Below are 21310 nucleotides of genomic sequence, written 5' to 3'. Positions count from 1 at the left end.
AAATGCTCTCTTAAATTCCCGGTGATGTCAGCTGGCCGGAAAGCTCGTCATACAGCTGTTTCTCGATTAGTACCGTTGTTTTTTGCTACGTGGCGATGAATTATTGGAAACAGCAATCTAGTTTTTTGTTTATATCATTTTTGCCGGCTGGCGATATAAACGCGTTGTGATGTGTACACCGCGGAGGAAGCGAGGGAAATGCAGGAGAGTTTGATGTTGTGGTCACATGGACGCGGTTTGCTGAATTTTATCACCAACTTGTTCAAGGAACATTTTTCGTGAGTGGGGATGGGAATGGTTTATACTTTATAGGTAGTTATGATTGTGTGAGAGTTTTTGTTTCTATGTTTTGGATCATATTTTTTTATCTATTTTCAAAAAGGAAGAATGCTAGAAGAACAGTGATCTACAAATGAATGAGTGAAATAATGATCCGTCGTCACAATAAAAGAATGTTAGAAGAGTGAAATAGTGATCTATTGTGAGAATAAATGGGTCTTAGAAGAGAAACTATGATATATCATCAAGGTAAAATAGTGCAAGAAGATTGAAACAATTATCCTTAACAATAAAATGGCACTACAAGAGTGAAACAATGATCTATCAGATGAAAGAGTGTTAGAAGATTGAAACAATGATCTATCATTCGGATAAGAGTGCTAGAAGAGTGAAATAATTATCCATCACGATCAAAGAAAACTAGAAGAGTGAAATTAATTACGTTCAAAGAGTGAAACAATTTCACTCTTCTAGTAGTCTTTCATCCAAATGATGGACCATAGAGTGTGAAATCAAACATTGATGCAAAAATGAACTCACAATCGAAACCAAAAACACTCTCAATAAATTCATGAATGTGAATCAATGCATTTGAGGGGGCATTGTGTTCAAATAGTTTTTGTAGACCTCATTTAGGTTGCAATTTAGTTTTATGAGCATAATCAATGAGGATGATGACTTGCATCATCTATCAAATGTTCAAGTTCTTGAAAGTAATAAGGGGAATATTTTCATTATACCTGAAACAACTTCAATTGAATGATACATCTTGATCTTTTCCTCTCAATGAAGATTGTTAGCTTAGACTATTATTTTTATATCAGACTAAAGTATGTATTTTTTTAAACAACTAGATGTTTATCACTTTTTATTTTTCATATTAACATTTGAGGACCTACCAACAACAACAACTAGAAGTTGAAGATATCACTTTTTCTTTTCATATTAGCTTTAAGAGATTTATCATGGGCCTTGCCTCAGAAAGTAAACCATAAACGTATACTAAAGCATATAAATAAAAGTGTGTGGGAAGCAAACTGGAAGCAAGGAGAAAAAATAGCTAAATCCACAAATCCAATTTAGAAAAAAATCAAGAATAAATGTGATATTGTTATCACAATTCAATTGAATATCCTTTGAGTCAAACTCACATGAGAATGAATGCAACAATTAGTACACATTGCATCTAGGGGATTCTCACAAAGGTAAAGCTTTAGTTCTTATGAATAGCTACTCATGAACACATGGGTTAATAAGTTTGACTCAAAAACTACACAATGAATTCTGGTAACAATATCACAATTTGACTTACATTGTGGAAAATATTTCCTACTTATCAAATCAAGAACAATACAAAGGTAATGGAAGATTGAGATCTCCAAAACCCATTATGCATCTTGTCAACAATCGTATGTGTGATTCTCTACTATTTGACATAACAACAACCTTGGCTTTTATCCTACTAATACTTGTAGTACCTTCGAACCCATCAAATCTCACACCCTTGATTACCTTAACCTTTTTTGACATGCACAAGATTTCAACCTACTAGGAAAAGAAAAGTGAATCCACTTGACACTTCCAACAATCCTTTGTGACATCAAATGTTAAGATACCCCATAACTACATAAAAATCCTAATAGGAATTATTAAGGGCATCCAAATCCAAAATAACATCTTAATAAAGATGTTAAGGGAATTTGGTGATATCATATTGTTTCATAGAAAAACTAATTCGAAGGGGTATTAGGAAAATTATAGTTATAGAATGATAAGTCTCATAATATGATGAAAAAATAATACAAATAAATGGAATCATATCCATACCCCTTTTTAAGCCATAGGTTTGTTGTAGGTATTTTTGGAACTTGGGTCTACATATTCCAACTACGTATTGAGATAGAATTATGAACCATAGGATTACCAACTTCCTAAAGCTTTTCAACTACATTTTTTACCATAGTTATTCCCATGTTTTAATAGAATTATGAACCATAGGATTACCAACTTCCTAAAGCTTTTCAACTACATTTTTTACCATAGTTATTCCCATGTTTTAACAAAGTTGTGTGCAGCATAAATAATAATAGAAAAAGACAACTAACATCACAAGCTCATTTTATGGACTATATAAATATCATGTCTTTGCCTACCCAAGCTACACATTTGAATTTTTTTATTATTTATCAATTTGAAAAATGCCCACTTAAAATATTTTATTATAGGTGCTCACCTCTTAGCTTTATAAAGCTAGATAAACTCAAATTAACAAGGAAAGGAAATCATATCCTTAGAGAGTGTATCTCAATTTATCATGTTAATATTAGAGTTTGCAAGTAGATGTACAAATGGTTACACTTTTGGTGACAACCTCAAAAAGTACTTTATTTCAATCTTAGGAGTGCAACTTCTATCAATACATATGATCATTTGATCTTCTAGTTTAATGTTTTCTCTTCATCCACAACACTTAAACGACCATTGAGCTATCTTCCATTATATTTCTCGCACACCTCTCCACTTCCATATATGCTTCTTGAACCAAAGTTAGTTTTGGTCTTGTAACATGTTCCCTTTGAAACATAGAAAGGCCTCTTCATGACAATGCCATTAAGGTAACTTAACAAGCATTTAGTATCACTAAAGTACATGCACAATTTTATCTTAACCATTCTGCCTAGAATACTGGCAAACATTTATCATTTACAAAATCAAGATTCATTATTCTCCAAATGAGCAATAATAAGTACATGTAATATTCAGGTCGAGATAGAGGCAACTACTTATCCACAAATAAGCATTAAAATGAATAAAGAGGATCATGTTGGTCACCTTTGGGTTTTATAGAGAAGGGTTATCTAATAGATATATTCTTTAATTCACCAATATTTCCAACAATTAGAACTGTATCAAATAGATAATATGGAAGTTGATAAATTTCCTAAAAGATTCCAAAGTCATTTGTATGCTTATGAAAATAATACCCACATCTATAAACTTGACCTCTAGTATCCAAGTTCAATCATTTCTTATAAATTCGAAGACTAAAATCCTCAAAACATAAATTACATAGGGTATATGAACATAGTGTTAATAAATGCTTGTAGAGTTTGTTATTTTAAACAATATAGGTGACTTGCACCCTTCCTTTTCCCTTTAAGTAAACCCTTTAAATCAATTCAAGATTTTAACAAAATTATAGATATTTCAAGTAGTCATACAAATATCTAATCTTTTAATTGATATTGACATGTATATTATGCTTTTGTAACAATGTAGTGAATAACTAAGCATCCTACACCCCTATTTTATTCACTGGTCTTTGCTACCCCTTCTTATCTCTAACTCTCATGATCCTAAAAATGAGCTAAAATATTTTGTATACAACAATCTAGCACACAAAATTTAATATGTTGTGCTCAAAATTAAATTTAAATTAAAAAATTTAAGGTCAAGTGTATTAATGCAAAGCCAAACTATGCTTAGATGCATCCATGTACAGATAATCAAAGATAAACAAAAAGTGCATGGTAAGCAAAGTCTTGAACTCTTAAGATGAATGAAAATATTCTTATTTAAAATTTATATCATTTACCAAATTTTGCCAACCCCAATTCAACATTTTAATCAAAATCATAGATATTTCAAGTAGTCAGACATATTGCTAATTTTTTTTTACTAATGTTGACCCATACATTATGCTTTTCTAATAATGATGCAATGTATAATTGAGCCTCTTGTACCCTCACACTCTCTCCCCTTGCCCTCGCTACCCCACCCCCTCTTATCTCTAGCTTTCATGATGTTAAAATTGAATTATAATTTTTTTTACAAGTGTAATTTTGAATCATTTTTAGATCCACACATTTAGCATTCATCAAGGACAAACAAAAAATGATAAGTCCAATTCAAACTCTTAAAATGGATGAAAATAATTTCAATCAACACTTATATTATTACCCAAAAAAATTACACAATCATTATTACATTTAGAACAACATATCAAATAAAATTCCAACAACCTATAACAAAATACAAAACAAAGAAAAATGTTTATATTAAAATTATAGAATTCTCACCACAACACCACCAAAATGTTCCTATAGTTCTATTCTTCGTGAGACACATTTTTAAACAAAATAATAGACAATTCAAATAGTCATACAAATTACAAATCTTGTTGTACTCACGTTGAAGCATATGTTATGCTTTTTCTAATGATGATGTAATGTATAATTGAACCTTTTACAACCTCACTCTCACTTTTCTCTTTCGTAACCCACCCTTTCCTCTCATTGCTTTCACGATGATAAATTTGAATTAGAATTGTTTGAATCATTTTTAGATTTACACATATAGAATGTATCAAAGACAAACACAAATAACAAGTCTAATCCAAACTCTTAAAATAGAAAAAACAATATCAATCAACACTTATATCATTACCTAAAAAATAGCACAATCATTATCACAATTAAATCAACATATCAAACATATTCAAAACAACCCATGAAACAAAATAAAAAACAAAAAACAAAGAAAACTTATACTATCAAAATTATATAATTCTCACCACCACCCCTACTAAAATGTCCCTATATTTCTATTCTTGGTAAGTCACATTTAGCCCACCCTTGCAAAACCAGACAAAAAAACTTGCCATCTCTACCAAAACCACCCTAAATTAAGTTTCTCATGATATTTGAGAGGCACTTAAATGCTTATGCAGTGGACTGCAAAAAACAGAGTTTCCATCCAAAAATATAATGGCAGGGAATGGTGTGAAAAATAAATGATTTTCGCCTGCACATAACTTGAGTTTAATGATATGGAGACTTTGTGAGTATAACGACACCAAAATCTTAGTTGGCACTTTGAGTTTATGTAGACATTGAAAACAACAAAAAAGGTGGTACGTTTAATAATAAATAAATAGCCGAATGAATAGTACATCTCTCCACCCAAGTCAAATCTGTGAAGGATAAGCATAAAATCATTTCAAAAAGAGGGAGATAAATAATAATTATTATAATGATAAAGTATCCTAAGCATTGATTTCTCTCTTGCAATGTTCATCATGTCCAAAACGAGGCTAAGCAAAATTTTGGAATAATATATAACGCCAAAGCTTTGGGAATTAAAGAAAAAGCAATGATGTATTAGTTGTAATTATTCCCTTGTGCTTTTTTTAAGAGAATATTTGTTTATAAAAATTTAATATTTTGTTGTTCAAGTCAATATTATTATAGGATTATGCATTTTATTTATCAATTTTGAAGATCTCTTGGAATTATATCGAGTTGGAATTTTTCATTGAAATTGATAGTACATCATATTATTGTCCAATTGACAGCACATTATATTATTGTCAAAGGAATTATAATTTCAAACATTGAACAATTTCAAGACGAAGATTATGTTTGTTAGGATCAAAGGATCATTATGTTAAAATGGAAGTTCCTACTAAAGTATTATCGATTGGACCTTCTAAGTCAGTTGAATTTGTGATAATAAATGGGTAAGGTAAAGGAATACATTGAGTTGTTTTATAAAATGTATAGTGAGTAGTTTTATTAATTGACATTAAATGTTGATATTGCGAGTAAAGGTGGTGGAATGCATAAATATATTTAGGAGGAGATAAGTGGAGTAAGGATCTATACTATTAAGGAGGTATATTGACTTGTCATTAAGCTTGAGGAGAAGCACAGTAGAAGGTAGACAAAGTGTTGAGAAACATTACAAATATTAAAAGAGGGGGGGAGAACCATTTCCTACATAATTGTTATTATATAAGATAGCATACTTCTAGTTGAAAGTTGAGTGGGAACTAAAGCTCGTGGAAAAAGGTTCTATGACATTTTTTTTGCAATGTGAAGAACATGATCATCAAGCTACTAAATGTAATAAGATCAATTATATTGGAAATAAAAGGAAAGAAACCAACATAAATATTAGAAGCTAAAAGAGTATAGCAACCTAAGTGTGATGCGACTTCCCTGATGCTAAAAAAATGTCTACCATGTCCTGCACAAGAGGACATTGTAATTTAAAATAGGAATCATACATCATGGGTAAGAATATACCTATAGTTTTGTTATACTTTTTATAAGCTATTTGATTGACAAAAATGTTTAAAATAATAAGAGGACAAAAAAACTACATTATGAACACACAAAATTGAGAAGTTATTTCAAATTGATTCATTCTTTGCTATATTCTCATGAAATTATGCATCTATAGATTTCATAACATAACAGAAAACTTGTTCACCACCAATAATTTAATAACTAACTATCATAAATTTGATGTTTATTATCCTTCATTCTCCCCCATAATAAACATTAGGGAAAATTGTCATTATTCTATCTTTTCTCCCATATAATGAACATTTTGAAGAAAAATATATGTTGCAATCTTCATTCTCCAATCATTGATGCAATCACATCATGACTCATTTTTCTGGTCCTCATTCCAATAAAAAATTATCAATCTATAATTAAACATCATGAATTACTTTACTAGTACTCATTCCAATTAGGACCACTCATGGTCATATATTCTCTATATAAAATTCTCAAAAACTCTAGAACTTGCAATCTTGCAATGTGATCAAAACAAAACATAGAAACTACTTCTTCCAACTTCACCCTTTATAGACATATGACAAGAAAATGATTTCATTTTCATGTAGGAACATTTATGCTTGGATAATTTTTTTATCACCCATGTCATATTATACCAACTTGATGCAAAAACTCATCCACAACCTATTTTCATGTATCCCAGCATAGATTCATTCTTCAATTTCTTGATGCAACAAGTATTTTCACAATGATTTGTTGATTCACATAAGGTACATAGATGTAAATCAAAATACTTTTCCTATGTGTTCCCTTTCTTGTTACAATAAGAACACTGAATTTTCAGTAAATAAATTTATAACAACTTACAATGTCAATGACACCATTCCTTTGATTTGTGACACACCTTAGGCCCACATGCATTGACCTCATTGTTGGTTCAATTGGCTCTCTCATTTCCTTCTCATGGTTGCTAATCCATGACCTTTATATCTCATTCTTTTCATAAATTTTAAACCAACATTATCTTCAAAACAACTTGCAACATTTGCATAAATAAATATGTTATCATCATCTTGCTCAAAAATAATAACAACATTATAATTATCAAATGAAGAACATAAATCCTTTGTTCCATGAAGCATCACAAAAAAATGGTTTTAACTATAGAACATCATTGCATGCTACTAATTACTCATTATCTTCTTCCAATTTCAAGATCTTTATCATCTATAAATCATTTCCTCTTTCAATGTACCTAGATCTTCTTCCAAACCATCGTTCTTTTTCTTGACCTAATCAAATAATTTCACTCTCTACTCTAACTATGTAAATTTTCAATATATTTTTCTAATTTAATCTTAAGACTAATAATTTCATTTATAATTCTAATAATATCGAAAGTACTTTCTATCTGAAGTATTTTAGTTAGTTTATATTGTTAACTATTTTGAAATTTTCATATGATCTCCAGCAATTAATTTTGATCAAAGGTCCTTTAGCTTTGATCGAAAATAGCTTAAAAGGTACTTTCAATTTCAAGTAAAGGACTTTTTATCAAAAGTCCTTAGGGGTTTCTATTGAAACTCCCCGAGAAAAAATTTAGGCATTTCGGGTTTTGGAGGAATTTCTTCCTCCAAAAACATGTAACCCATTGGTGTGGATAATAATTTTATATTTTTATTATATTCTCTATTTACTAACTTACATCAACTCTGAATTGCATTTCTTGATCCCTGTGAATTTATCTTCAATTTTTGAATTGTGTTTTTAACCTCCATTGATTCTTCTTCCAAATTATTTTTCCTCCTCCTTTACTCTTTTACCTATTTTCCCCATTGAAATATACAATTCCAACTCACTTTATTCATTGTTGTTTAGATTGTTAGTTTGTGGTGACTGATTAAGAAAGTATTGTACATACTTCATAAATTCTTTTTAAAAAATTGGACCATGGCCGACATTGTGGTTGACGTATGACCAACATATGGCCAACATGTTGTAACCCTAAAGCGGCATAAAATTATTTGTATAAAAGGGCTTCAGCTTAGGCATTTTTATAAGTTGTGATGCAGAAATTGGTTCTTGCGACGATATTGAGCTGTAAGGCATTATGGATTGTAATCAAGTTGTAATCATTGGATCGTAATAATATTGGACTTGTTGTTTGGTGGACCTAGCCCAAGGATTGGGTGAACCACATTAAATCTTGGTGTCTTGTGTTCTTTTCTGTGTGATCTATTATTTTCTGTTATTGGTTATATTTGCATGTAATTGTCAATTATGTTTGAGGTTTAATCCTAACATAGATGTCTTTTGATAGACTATTAGATTCTTTAAAACTTCTCTCTTGCTTCTATTCTCTAATTTTTTTGTCTTCTTCCAATCAAGAAATATTAGTCGATTATTTCTATAATGATTTTACTAACCAAATTTCTCTTCTTACTCTTTCACTTCGATATGGAGGAGAAAAAACAAAATTATGCATTGAAATCCTTTTACACTCTACATTAAGGTATCAAAACTAGTAATACACGTTTTGTCTATCTCTTCACAAAATAAGATATTAAATCTATAAAATTGACACCTTATGAAATCTAAAGGATTTCTTTCACAAACTCACATCCTTCGCAAAAATGGAAGATGCCAAAACTTGTTAGAGTAATTAGATATTTTCTAATTAACTCTAGTCTACTTAAGCTAAGCTTTAGGCATATAATAATTAGTTCTTTCATTAATTATTATTATGCAACCTAGGTTAGACCTTTTTATGGTTTTGATCTCCTTCATAAGGACAATCTCTCTTTGTAATTATTAATTCATTCACTTTTGATATGGCAATTTCTCTTTTTGCTCATCAAGAATGTCTCATCTATGGATCTGGGAATTCCAACCTCCATAGGTTTTGCTTCTCTCTTTTTGTGACAGGTATTTGCATGTAGGTGATTCTTGGGAGCTATGGAGTTGATCTTTCATCAACTTCAACATGGTATTAAAGCATATGTACACACATATGTAATCTTTTGTGCATCTTGATCGTGGTTCCTTGACTTGCAGTTCTTTTGGCCCACTTATCCAATTGTTTGTCACCTCACCCTTGTCTACATTAGGGGGGTTCTTCTATTGTTTTTTATTAAGTAGAATAGGTTTTTTGCAGGGGTTCTTGAAACCCACCAGTTAACAACAAAATACTATTGAAGGTTCAAGTCTAACAACAAAGCAACAAAAAAAACAACAGGCCATACCTAGCCATTAGAAGTAGCCAAAATATAGATAACCAAAAACTAGGGAAAAGATAAAAAAACCAAAAGCACCGATTAGGGCAGCATTTCTTTGACCAACTTCATTATCTTGAGCTCTGGCTCTCCCTTGGCTTCTTCCTAATCAATGTTTGATTGATATCATCTAGAGAAACCTCTTGTTCCCTCTTCCTCTTTTTTGATCTCCTTCTTTTGGTCAGGCTCTCAACCTGCAAAGAATCATCATCATCAACCTCCTGGTTTCCTCTTTGTCCTTTTCCTCCTTCCCCTTTTTGCTATCCTCAATCATCGAGTGTAGTTGAATGATATTATCATTAAGTCATTTTATAATGTTGAGGCTTTGGTTAGCTGAGCTATGGAGATAACTCTTCATCCTTTCCACTCTTTTTCAATCTCAGAAACCCAAGCATCCAGCTAGCTAATTTTGACATTCCTATCCCCCCCTTCAGCCTTTCCTGCCCCTAGATCCTAAACATAATCTCTTCAATTTCATGGAAAATCCATTTAATGGACCGAAAATTATCCACCAAACTGTTGTGGGCATTATTAAGGAGGTTCATCCCCATTTCCCTTGCATTGTTGCTTAGGATCACCAATGTTAGGTCAATGAGCTCCTCCAACTGAATTTTTCCATCCCTTCCCCCCAAAACCTCTGGGTGGATATGCTTTCTAAGCAGACCCATTTTCATTGTGTTACCATGAAAGTTCCTCCATGCAGTTTTCCTTCCCTTTGCATCCAGAGTAATATTGGTTTTAGCCTAACCATCTCCCTCTTGCCTCTCTTATTGAGCTTCGATATTGATCTCCTTACCCTTACCAAGAGCCTTCTCATCTTCCTTCCCACCACCCCTTCTCCTTTTGATTGGGTTGTCGTCCTTCCTACTAACCTGAGCCTTACTGGTGCTCACCTCTTTCACATTACCCTCCCTATTTGTGTCCATCCCCTCTTCCTCATCATTGTAATCCTCCTCAAAGTTAACCTCATGCTTTACCTTTCTCTCCTTACCTTTCCTAGGCTTCTTTTTCTTCTTCCTTCCCATATCCGTCATGATTTTAGCCACCTCCTCTTTGTCTTTCGAGTGCAGATTAGTGCTATCCTTTGTATTCGAAGGGAGGTAAGAGCTCTTTGTTTCCTTTGAAGAATCTACTTTCTTAGCAACAACCCTTCCGTGGGTTTGACCTTTAAAATGTTCATATAAGAGTAATAACAAACCCTTATGGAAGGCAGGATTAGCATATGCTTTCTTCTTAAAATCCATGATACTCTTATTTGTAAATTGATCTATTCTTTTGTTGTTTCTCATGATCCCTTGGTTCGATTGATCATCTCTTTAGTCTTTGGTCTCTTGTGTCATCTATATCTTCGAGTTTAGTTGTTTGCCCTTGTGTTCCTCCTGATTCGATGTAGATTATAGTCTTCTCTACCTAGTCAGGTTCTATTTCAATAGAGGTTATTCAGATCAACAGTTACTTTTGACAGAGCTTTGCAACTTCTACATGTTTTAGTAATGTTCTTCATGATCATCTTTTGTTCCTATCTTCTAGAATATTCCCTAGTTTGGAGGCTTCTTCATTCCTTCACTAGTTTCTTTCAACATGTTTTCCATCTTTTTTTGGAGTAGGGCTTTTCTCATGTGGTTTTCTCTATTTCTCCTCTCTTCAGAGATTTGGTTATGCTTGGGTACCTCATCATGCCTTGTTTGTTAGGACCCAATTCTACTTTCTATAGTAGTTTCTAGGTTTTTAGCTACTCCCTAAGTTTATCTTAAGGGGGGGTGTTAGAGTAATTAGATATTTTCTAGTTAACTCTAGTCTGCTTAAGCTAAATTTTAGGCATATAATAATTAATTATTTTATTAATTATTATTATGCAACCTAGGTTAAACCTTTTTAGGGTTTTGATCTCCTTTATAAGGATGATCTCTCTTTGTAATTATTAATTCATTCACTTTTGATATAGCAATTTCTCTTTTTGCTCATCAAGAATGTCTCATCCATGGATCTGGGAATTCCAACCTCCATAACTTTTGTTGCTCTCTTTCTATGATAGGTGTTTGCATGTAGGTGATTCTTGGGAGCTGTGGGGTTGATCTTTCATCAACTTCAACAAAACTCACTTCACTAATTTCAACATATTTTCCTCGATTAATTATCTTGATTATAGATGCAAAATTTGATGTATTTACTTGAGACAAGTGCAAAAAAAATGTATAAGTAGTAATCTCAGAAAAAAAAAACCCAAAGAACACAACAAATTTTCATTAGTTTCAAGTTTGAGTCCCATTTTCTACCAACTATCTTCAATTCAACATATCACTTCTTCCAAACAAGTGACATTCATAATAGCTACAACTTATTTTAATTACAACAACTTTACAAATAAAAAAAATTATTTTTCTCATGATGTTGACACATAAGTTGTTCCTCTTTTTGCTCATCAAGAATGTCATTTATAGCAATTTCTCTTTTTGCTCGTCAAGAATGTCTCATTTACGGATTTGGGAATTCCAACCTCCATAGCTTTATCTTCTCTCTTTCTATGGTAGGTGTTTGCATGTAGGTGATTCTTGGGAGCTGTGGGGTTGATCTTTCATCAACTTCAACATGATATCAAAGCATATGTACACACATATGTACTCTTTTGTGCATCTTGATCGTGGTTCCTTGACTTGTAGTTCCTTTGGCCCATTTTCCAATTGCTTGTCACCTCACCCTTATCTGCATTAGGGGGGATATTCTATTGTTTCTCATGCTTCCTTGGTTCGATTGACCAGCTCTTCAGGCTTTGGTGTTTCATGTCATCTTTATCTTCAAGTTCAGTTGTGTTGTGATAATGGGTGTTGTACACATTTCATAATATTGTTATATTGTATTGTTTTGTTTTATTATGTAATGTTGTATCTAGGTGCACCTAGATGGACATGCAATATGTAAAGATCCCCATGGAATATACTTGATGAGTTGTATTGTAACATTGTGATAAGGGATTCCAAGGGGGACAATGTTGGAAGCTTAGCTATTCCAATTGGTACCCAAACAAATCACGTTGCTGAAGCCTCGACTACTCTACATGGTCTTCTGTATGCTAAAAAGTTGAACTTGAAAAGGATCTAGTTAGAAGGGGATTCACTCAACATTATTAATTGTTTGAATTAAAAAACTACACCTTCATGGACAATTAGTAATATAATTTATGAGTCTATTCAAATCATTAATTCTTTTGAATTATGTGTTATTTCCCATAACTTCAAAGAGGCTAATGGGATGGTTGACTGGGCAACAAATGTGGCATGTAGAAATTATCAAATTATTATTTGGGATACTCATGACCCCTTACCGCTGGAGGCTCGACTTCTTTTCCATAATGATAAATGGAGGTCATCTCAAAAGGTTTTCTAATAATGAATATGTCAGTATAGGAGTATGATACTGAGGTATGTGACCATGGGTTTTGTGCTTTAATTCCCAATGATTTATGTAAAATCTCACGCGAATTCTAGGTCTATTTCGCCATGGTGTTGTTCTTTGTCATTTGTGAGGCCCTCTTTACTTGGGAGTTGCAAACGAAGTTCTCTGTGATTTTTGGTGTTTTGCAAATGGGAGGTAAGAGGAGACGAGTTGAACCAGGAAGTTGCATGGAGTGGATGAAGAAGGAAGAGGTGTGGGAGATTTTGAGAAGGGGTAATTTCACTGGGTTTATGGAGAGATTGAATGGAGGGAATCCCGCCATCACGCAACAATTCCCCAAAACCTGGAAAGAGGGCTCAATTATGGTGGGTAACCAACGCATGGAGATCACAGAGGAGGTGATTACTGAGGCTACGGGCGTGGAGCTTGAGGGTCTCAATTTCTATAGGGAGCGAAAGTTATCTGACAGAGCCATGGATGATTTTGTGGACTCTGAGATTGAGAAGGCTCGCCTGGTTAATATTGGTAAGTCCTTCATCAAACTGGCTTCAATAACCCACCCATGGCAGTTCGTCATGTTTGTTATCATGGAATATTTAACGTTGGATGGGAGATTTACCAAATGTTATGGTTACCACTTCATGCTGGCCAACCATTTTAGGCGTAATGTGAAAATTAATTTCCCTTATTATCTGAAGCAATCTCTCACTATCTCTATCCAAGCTTTACTAAAAGACCCAAATGGTGAACATGTCTGCCATGAGGGTCTTATGGTGCTTATTTTGAATACTTTAAAGGCCAAAAGAATAGTGAGGAACAGGGGTTGAATTAAATATGTTGACTATGAAATGGAAGGGAGTACCCAAGAGAAGGGTTATGACTCTGAAACCCAGGATGAGGCTGATGGGGATGAGGTTTATGTGGTAAAGGGAACTGACAACAGATCTAAGAAGAAAAGGAGAGTCATGGGTCACTCTGACTCTGATATGGAGAGTGATTTTGTGGAGGATCTGCTAAGGGTTTATAAGAAGAAATCTGAGATAAAGGGGAAGAGGGTTAAGGATAGTTTAGGGAAGAGGGCTTCGTCCCCTTCTGATGATGAGGATACCCTAGCCCGATGCTTGGAAAAGAAAAGATACCTGTCCAGGCACCCTAATAAGGAGTTAGGAGATAAAGGGGAGTCAGGTGATGAGGACTCCTAAGAATAGGGGATTCATGAGGGTTGGGAGAATAGACATGAAGGTACCCCTAAGCTTGTGATAGGGATGCATGGTAACCCAGGTGTTATACTGAAAGAAATTGGGGTCATTAAGAGCCAAATTCAAACACTTGGTAGTGACATGCAGGAACTAAGGAAGGTTGTCATGCATTTTAGTAAAATTGCATATGGTGAGCGCACCCTCAGCCAACATATTAACAGGCTCATGGAAGTGGTTGGCAGTGCTGAGGATGTTAAAAATCTTATGCAGAAGATTCTGCAACTGGAGGCTAAGAACAGGGCTATTGATAAAGACTTCAATGCGAATCAGGAGAAGGTTACTATGATGGAAGCCAAGATGTGCAACCTTGAGAAGTTAATTAAGCAAATGGCTGACAATGTGTCTACCCTGTTGAAGAAACTGGACATGGATAAAGGCCAGGACTCTCCTCCGGTGGTTGATAGCCAAGGTCCCAACAAACACACTAGGGTCCATTCTAAAAAGACTGATGATACAGACAATAAGGATGAGGTGAAGGCTATGGCAGAAAACATGTAGATGCTAGCTAATCAGGCTCTGACCTGATTAAGGGCATGTAGCTAGTTCTTTTCTATCTTTGGTGCTGTCCTTTTTCTTTCCTAGTGCTATTTCTTTGTTGTTTTTTTCAGTAGTTCTGTTTGTGACCTCTTGTGTTTCTTTTTGAAGGTCTGTTTTGTTTTTGTTCCTAAATGCTCTATCTTTTCTGAGCATGTCCTTTTGTAATATGGTTTCGGGTCCTTACAACCTATTTTTACTTAATCAAAACATTGTGATAATATTTCATGTAATTATTTAATATTGGAGAAAATAATTAAAATTCTAATATTAAATGTGGGGTCAATGGGTTAGGTAGCACATGGTTTATGTAATACCAGTTGGTGGTTTTGTGGGACTCGCTATTATATAAGCAACCACAAGGGTAGTTGTTGTAAGATAGAAGACAAAAAGATAAAGAGTCGAGCGGGACAAGGCTTGACAGGTTAGCCAAGGGAGAATTTGTGAAGGTTGCAAGCATGGCATGGGATGTGTGGATTCATGCTTGTTCACATGGATTGCTCAGTTGTGGCTATGACTTTAAAGGCTTCCATGGTTGTATTGCAATGGTGTTTTTGTTGAATAATACATGGTCATGGATGCTTTTGGAGGCTAGGTTTTTCCCTCAATAAGGGTTTCCTAGGGTATATTTTGTATCACAATTTTTGTGGGTATGTTTTTTATTCTTTTGCATGTGGATTTCAATTGCATAGTCATTTCAAATCTATTATGTGTTATGTGGAAATGGTTATATTCTCTATTGCAAGTTTCCTTACAAGTTGTTTGCCTTTGTGTTCCTCTTGATTTAATGCAAATTATAGTCTTCTCTACTTGGTCGGGTTCTATCTCAACGTAAGGTCTTCATATCAGAAATTATTTTTGATAAAGTTTTGCAACTTCTACATGCTTCAGTGGTGTTCTTCATGATCATCTTTTGTTCCTATCTTCTAGAACATTCCCTAGTTTGGAGGCTTCTTCATTCCTTCACTAGTTTCTTTCAACATGTTTTCCATCTCTTTTTGGAGTAAGGTATTTCCCATGTGATTTTCTATATTTCTCCTCTCTTCGAAGATTTGGTTGTGCTTAGGTTAGGCCTTGTTTGACGAGACCCAATTCTACTTTCTATAATAGTTTCTAGGTTTTTAGCTATTTCCTAAGCTTATCTTGGGGGGAGGGGGGGTGTGGGTTAGAGTAATTAGATATTGTCTAATTAACTCTAGTCTACTTAAGCTAAACTTTAGGCATATAATAATTAATTCTTTTATTAATTATTATTATGCAGCCTAGGTTAGACCTTTTTAGGGTTTCAATCTCCTTTATAAGGACGATATCTCTTTGTAATTATTAATTCATTCACTTTTGATATAGTAATTTCTCTTTTTGCTCATCAAGAAGGTCTCATCTATGGATCTAGGAATTCCAACCTCCATAGCTTTTTCTTCTCTCTTTTAGTGATAGGTGTTTGCATGTAGGTAATTCTTGGGAGTTATGGGGTTGATCTTTCATCAACTTCAACAAAACTCACTTCACTAATTTCAACATTTTTTCCTTAATTAATTATCTTGATTATAGATGCAAAATGTGATGCATTTATTTGAGACAAGTGCAAACAAAATGAATAAGTAGTAATCTCAAAAAACACCCAAAGAACATAGAAATTTTTCATTAGTTTCAAGTTTTAGGCCCATTGTCTACCAACTATCTTCAATTCATCAGATCTCTTCTTCCAAGCAAGTGACACTCATAATAGCTATAACTTCTTTTAATTACAACAACCTTACAAATAAACATAATTCTTTTGCCTGTGACATTGAGACATGAATTGTTCCTATTACCTTTTTAGTAGTGGTTATCAATATAATCTAAGACGGTATATTTTTGGATCATGAAGTGCCTTAATTTGGAGGGTCACTTTGGTGTTAGTTAATATTATCACTTCACTCTATTGAATCATTTTTGGTACCATGATCTTGTGTCTATTATGTTTTTAAATTCTTCATGACCTTGAAGTCTCAATCATAGAGGTGTGTGACAGAAGGATTCAAGAGAAGGACATTTTTATCTCCATCAAGACTTAATCCTTTGTCTTTAAAACTTTTATTGTGCCTTTTTCCCTCCCTATAATATTTGACTCCCATTGTTAACCCTATAGAGTGTTCAACTAGTAATGCTACCCAGTGGTATCACATGTCACCATTCCTTCCACTAGTGGTATCAACAAAGTCTGAGCTCATATTACCTTTAAGAAGAAGAAGAAACTTGACCCCCCTATTGACCTTGATGTATCACATGTGGAGCTTGGAGATGACCACACATGCTCTCATAGGATTGCTTCCAACCCTAGGAGGAAGAAAATAGTAGACATAACTCTTAATGTGGATGAATAGGATTTGGGTCTAGATCCAAGGAGGGTGGGAAAATTAAGGGGAGTAGGTCAAGGAAAAAATAGAAATTGGTTAAGAGAAAATGTGTGGAAGAAGAGGAAGATCTTTTAGAGTTGGAGAGTTGAAAGACCAAACTAGAGGACTCTACTATTAGTAGCAAAGATATGTGTGATACCCCTCCTTTGCTATCATTGTAAACTTAATTGTTAAAGTTCTAGATGACTCTTCTATATATGTGTTAGCCCTTATTTGATATTTGAAATGCAATACTTTGATATGTTGAGTAATTGATTATGTCATGTTGTAACAATTTCCTACTAGTAGTGATGATGCTTTAGTTTCTCTTTGTTAGTTAATGAAATTACTTTAATGATGATGCCATAAGGTGTATCTTAGAAAGATGTTTAGTGTCTCCTCTTGATGATGAGATATTCATGTTAGAATATGATGTCATTTATATTTAGGATTTACTACTATACTTACCCCACACATGCATGTGTATGGTGTGCATGTATGTTTTACACTTATGTTTAACATGCCTGATATGGTTGAGGGAGGGAGTCACCATCACCTACTAGTCGAGATATACACTATGTACCACTTTCCATCATTTCCTATTTAGCTTAGACATGTACATGCACGTGTACATGCTTGTATTTTATACATATTTGCAAGTACCAGGCATAGACTTCCCTGAATTGCCGAGATAAGTGTGCCCTATCACAATAACTCAATGGTAAGAATGGGGAGATAATGTTCAAGTCCAATCCCAACCATAGCCTAATTACTTATCTTGAGGAGGACATGTATCTCACTTTCCACCCTTTTTAAACCCATGAGTTTATCTTTGTCTGTGTTGTTTACTTTTGAGTTTTCGTTAGTTTTGGTAATGTTGCTTTTATGTGAATTTGACTATGTGATTTATTTGGTAAATGATTTAATTATAATATTTGGGTTAATCATATAATATTGAGAGTTATTAAATATTATTTGATTAAAAAGAAAATATAAAAATGATAATATTTAATTAATTAAATATGTGCTTTAATTTAAAAGACTTAATTTAGAAGTCTCATGTAGAAAATTGGTTAAAGAGAAATTCGAATATAATGATATTTAATTAATTAAATATGTGCTTTAGTTTAAGATTTAATTTAAAAATCTAATTTAAGAAGCTGGACAAAAGGAGAATTAAAACATTAAAAGAATAAATATTTAACGCTACTTTATTATAAATATTTAATCGATAACATTTAAATTAGAGTTGCATTTAAATAATGAGCTTTAATTATTATTATTAATTTAAATAATAAACTACACTTTAAATAGTGCTTGCACCAATTAATAAAGTGGAGGAAAAGAAAAGAAAATAACATTTTAATTAAACAATTCTTTAAGTGTGCATGAAAGGATTAAATAATAAAATTTATTTTAAGGAGAGTCATTGCATGTTTAATAACCAGAAACCCTAGGTAGAGTTAAACTCTTTATTAAGAGATTCTAACTTAGTTCTACACACACTGGGTTTGGGGAGCAAAAGTTGGAATTGAATGAGAAGAATTGTTGAAAGCTTCAGAGGGTTTGGATTTGCATGCATTCACAAATTGTCTCAGATTTTAGTTATGGTTTGAGGTAGGGTTTGAAAACCCATTGTAGAATTTTATTGAAAGATCAATCTACTATGTGTCTTCTTGGGTGCTTGCATAAAGCTTATTAATTTATTGTATTGATTTTTCGATAAAGAATTATGTTGTAGATTAAAAAGTAAAATTTATTAATAAAACTTTCTTAAAAATGACTAAACGCAAAGGAATCCTTTAGGAATGAAATATGTATTGTAATTACATTTGTGTAAATTTTTTGTATGTGTATATTGCTTTCACATTGTTACTTTCATGTTGTTTAAACTTATGAAAAAATAGTTTAGTAAACATTGAATCATGGTAGGTTGTTTCTCTTGGGTTCCCAAGTGGGGCTTTACATCACATGTGTCAGTCATCTTTAAAATGGATACTATGGATTTTACTGTCGAGAAAGACTATGAGAACCTCAAGGATACCTCTCCCATGACTACTACCTCCCCTCTCGACTCTATGATCAAAGAGACTTCTACCAACTTCCCTCGTAATCCTCCTCTGAAGGGAAAGAAAATTGTGGATGATTTCTCTAATCCTCCTATATAGGATGAACCCACTAGAAAAAACCACAACCAAATGCTAGGATGGTGGTCCCCTTGCGAAGGACTTGAATATCCTTAAGAAGGAAGTGGATAAATTAAATGGTATGGTGTCTATTGGACTAACCACCAACATTCCCCTTTAGGATTTTTGACATGGCTTAACCGCCTCTTGTGTTCTATAAGTCTAGTGGTTGTATCAGGCATTAGCAGGTCGATCTTTTGGTGCAACAACAACTCTAGCTTGAAACAAGTGGTATCAGAGCTTGGTCATAGGTTTGAATCTTTACAGGTAATGTTGAAGGGGGATTGTTGGACTAACTGCCAATGTTCCCCTTCAGGATTTGTGACATGGCTTAACCACCTCCTATGTTCTATAAGTCTGGTGATTGTATCAGGCATTGATAGGTCGATCTTTTGTGCAACGACAACACTAGCTTGTAATATTGCCTCAATTGGATGAGAACTTCAACACCCTCGCCAAAAAAATTGTCAAGGTCATGCACTTTGCTGTTATCACATTGCATCTTCTCCAATAGGAGAACCAGAAGGGCTCGGGTAAAGGTGATGATGATAAATCCAAGAGATTGTACAAGTTTCTGGCTGATGATTCGCTAAGAGTTGTTCTCAAAACCTCTATCATCCAAATGCAAGGGGAAATGAGGCTCAATCCTCTAATATTTTTATGTTTTTTGTCAAGTTTGGTCTTATTCTGTTGTGTGGCTTTGAAATTTTTTATTCTATATTAATTATGAAGTCTCTTAGTAGTAGTAGTATTTTGATGATCAGTAGTAGTATAATGTGCTATAAGGCTCTTTAGTTATACTAACATTTCATGGTGAATAATTTGTTAAATCTACTGTTTATGGTTAGTCTAGGGTGAGGTTTTTTATATTGAAAAAGGGGACAGGTTGATGTGTTGTATTTTATTTCTATTATTTATCTTTTGACAAAGGCTTTGCCTTTTGGTTGTAATGTTTGGTCAGCCCCCCTGTTTTGGCTTCTTTTAAGACCAATTTTGTTATTCAATGTAAGAAATCTATACCTAGACAATAATATCAACATTCATAAAACTAAAAGAGAAATGAACAACCAAGAAAACAAACTAGCAACCTATTATAAACAAAAATATGTATTGGCCATCACAACATACGTAATGAAATATTTATAACTTCTTTTAAGCTTATGATTTTACTGAATCCATATTAAATTGTTCCATGGCTTAAGGCATTCAAGTTGGTTAAGGTATAATTTATATTACAATTTACTTGCTAAAGCATTTTTTTGTATTTTGGATTAAACTATTTGAGTTTGAAAATTGTGATTAAAAAATGAGGAAATTATTTTATACATCACACATTTCAAAGAGAATGGGTCATTTAGAAATGTATTCAAGGATTGCTTGTAACCTTTTTCTAATGTTGAATCAAATTTTTGAAAAGGAAATGATGAATAGTTTAATCGTTAAAGGTTTTATTAGCAAATTAGTCATTAAATGTAATAAAATATAGTTTGGAAAGACCAACACGAAGGCTAGGGGGTCAATTAGATTAGTAGGACTTGAGTAGAACAAGTTAAGTGTGAAGATGTTCTCATGATTCTTAAATAATCTCTGCAATGTTCTCTATGAAGGATTTATTAATTTAAAAGGGTTAATATATTATAGTTAAGAAAACACCTATAATATTCTGATACTTTTTAACACAAGTCTCTTACAAGTTCTTTGTAGGATAAGAATATGAGTTGTATGAAAATTCATATTTCTAATTTTTGCTTGTTGCTCATTTAGGACTTATTCATTCATTATCTTGTAGATAAATCATGTATTCTTCCAATCATTAGAATCTTATGAGAGTGGAAGCTTCTCCAAGAAGATGACATCCTAAATAATATTGTGATTTGTATTTAAGATCTAATATTTATGTTTATGGCAAGTTAAAGGGTTATT

This window comes from Cupressus sempervirens, chromosome 4 (assembly GCF_028749045.1).
Source record: "Cupressus sempervirens isolate cs-2001-9-10 chromosome 4, ASM2874904v1, whole genome shotgun sequence".
In the NCBI taxonomy this organism is placed as follows: domain Eukaryota; kingdom Viridiplantae; phylum Streptophyta; class Pinopsida; order Cupressales; family Cupressaceae; genus Cupressus; species Cupressus sempervirens.
Note: the sequence above shows the minus strand (reverse complement) of the source record.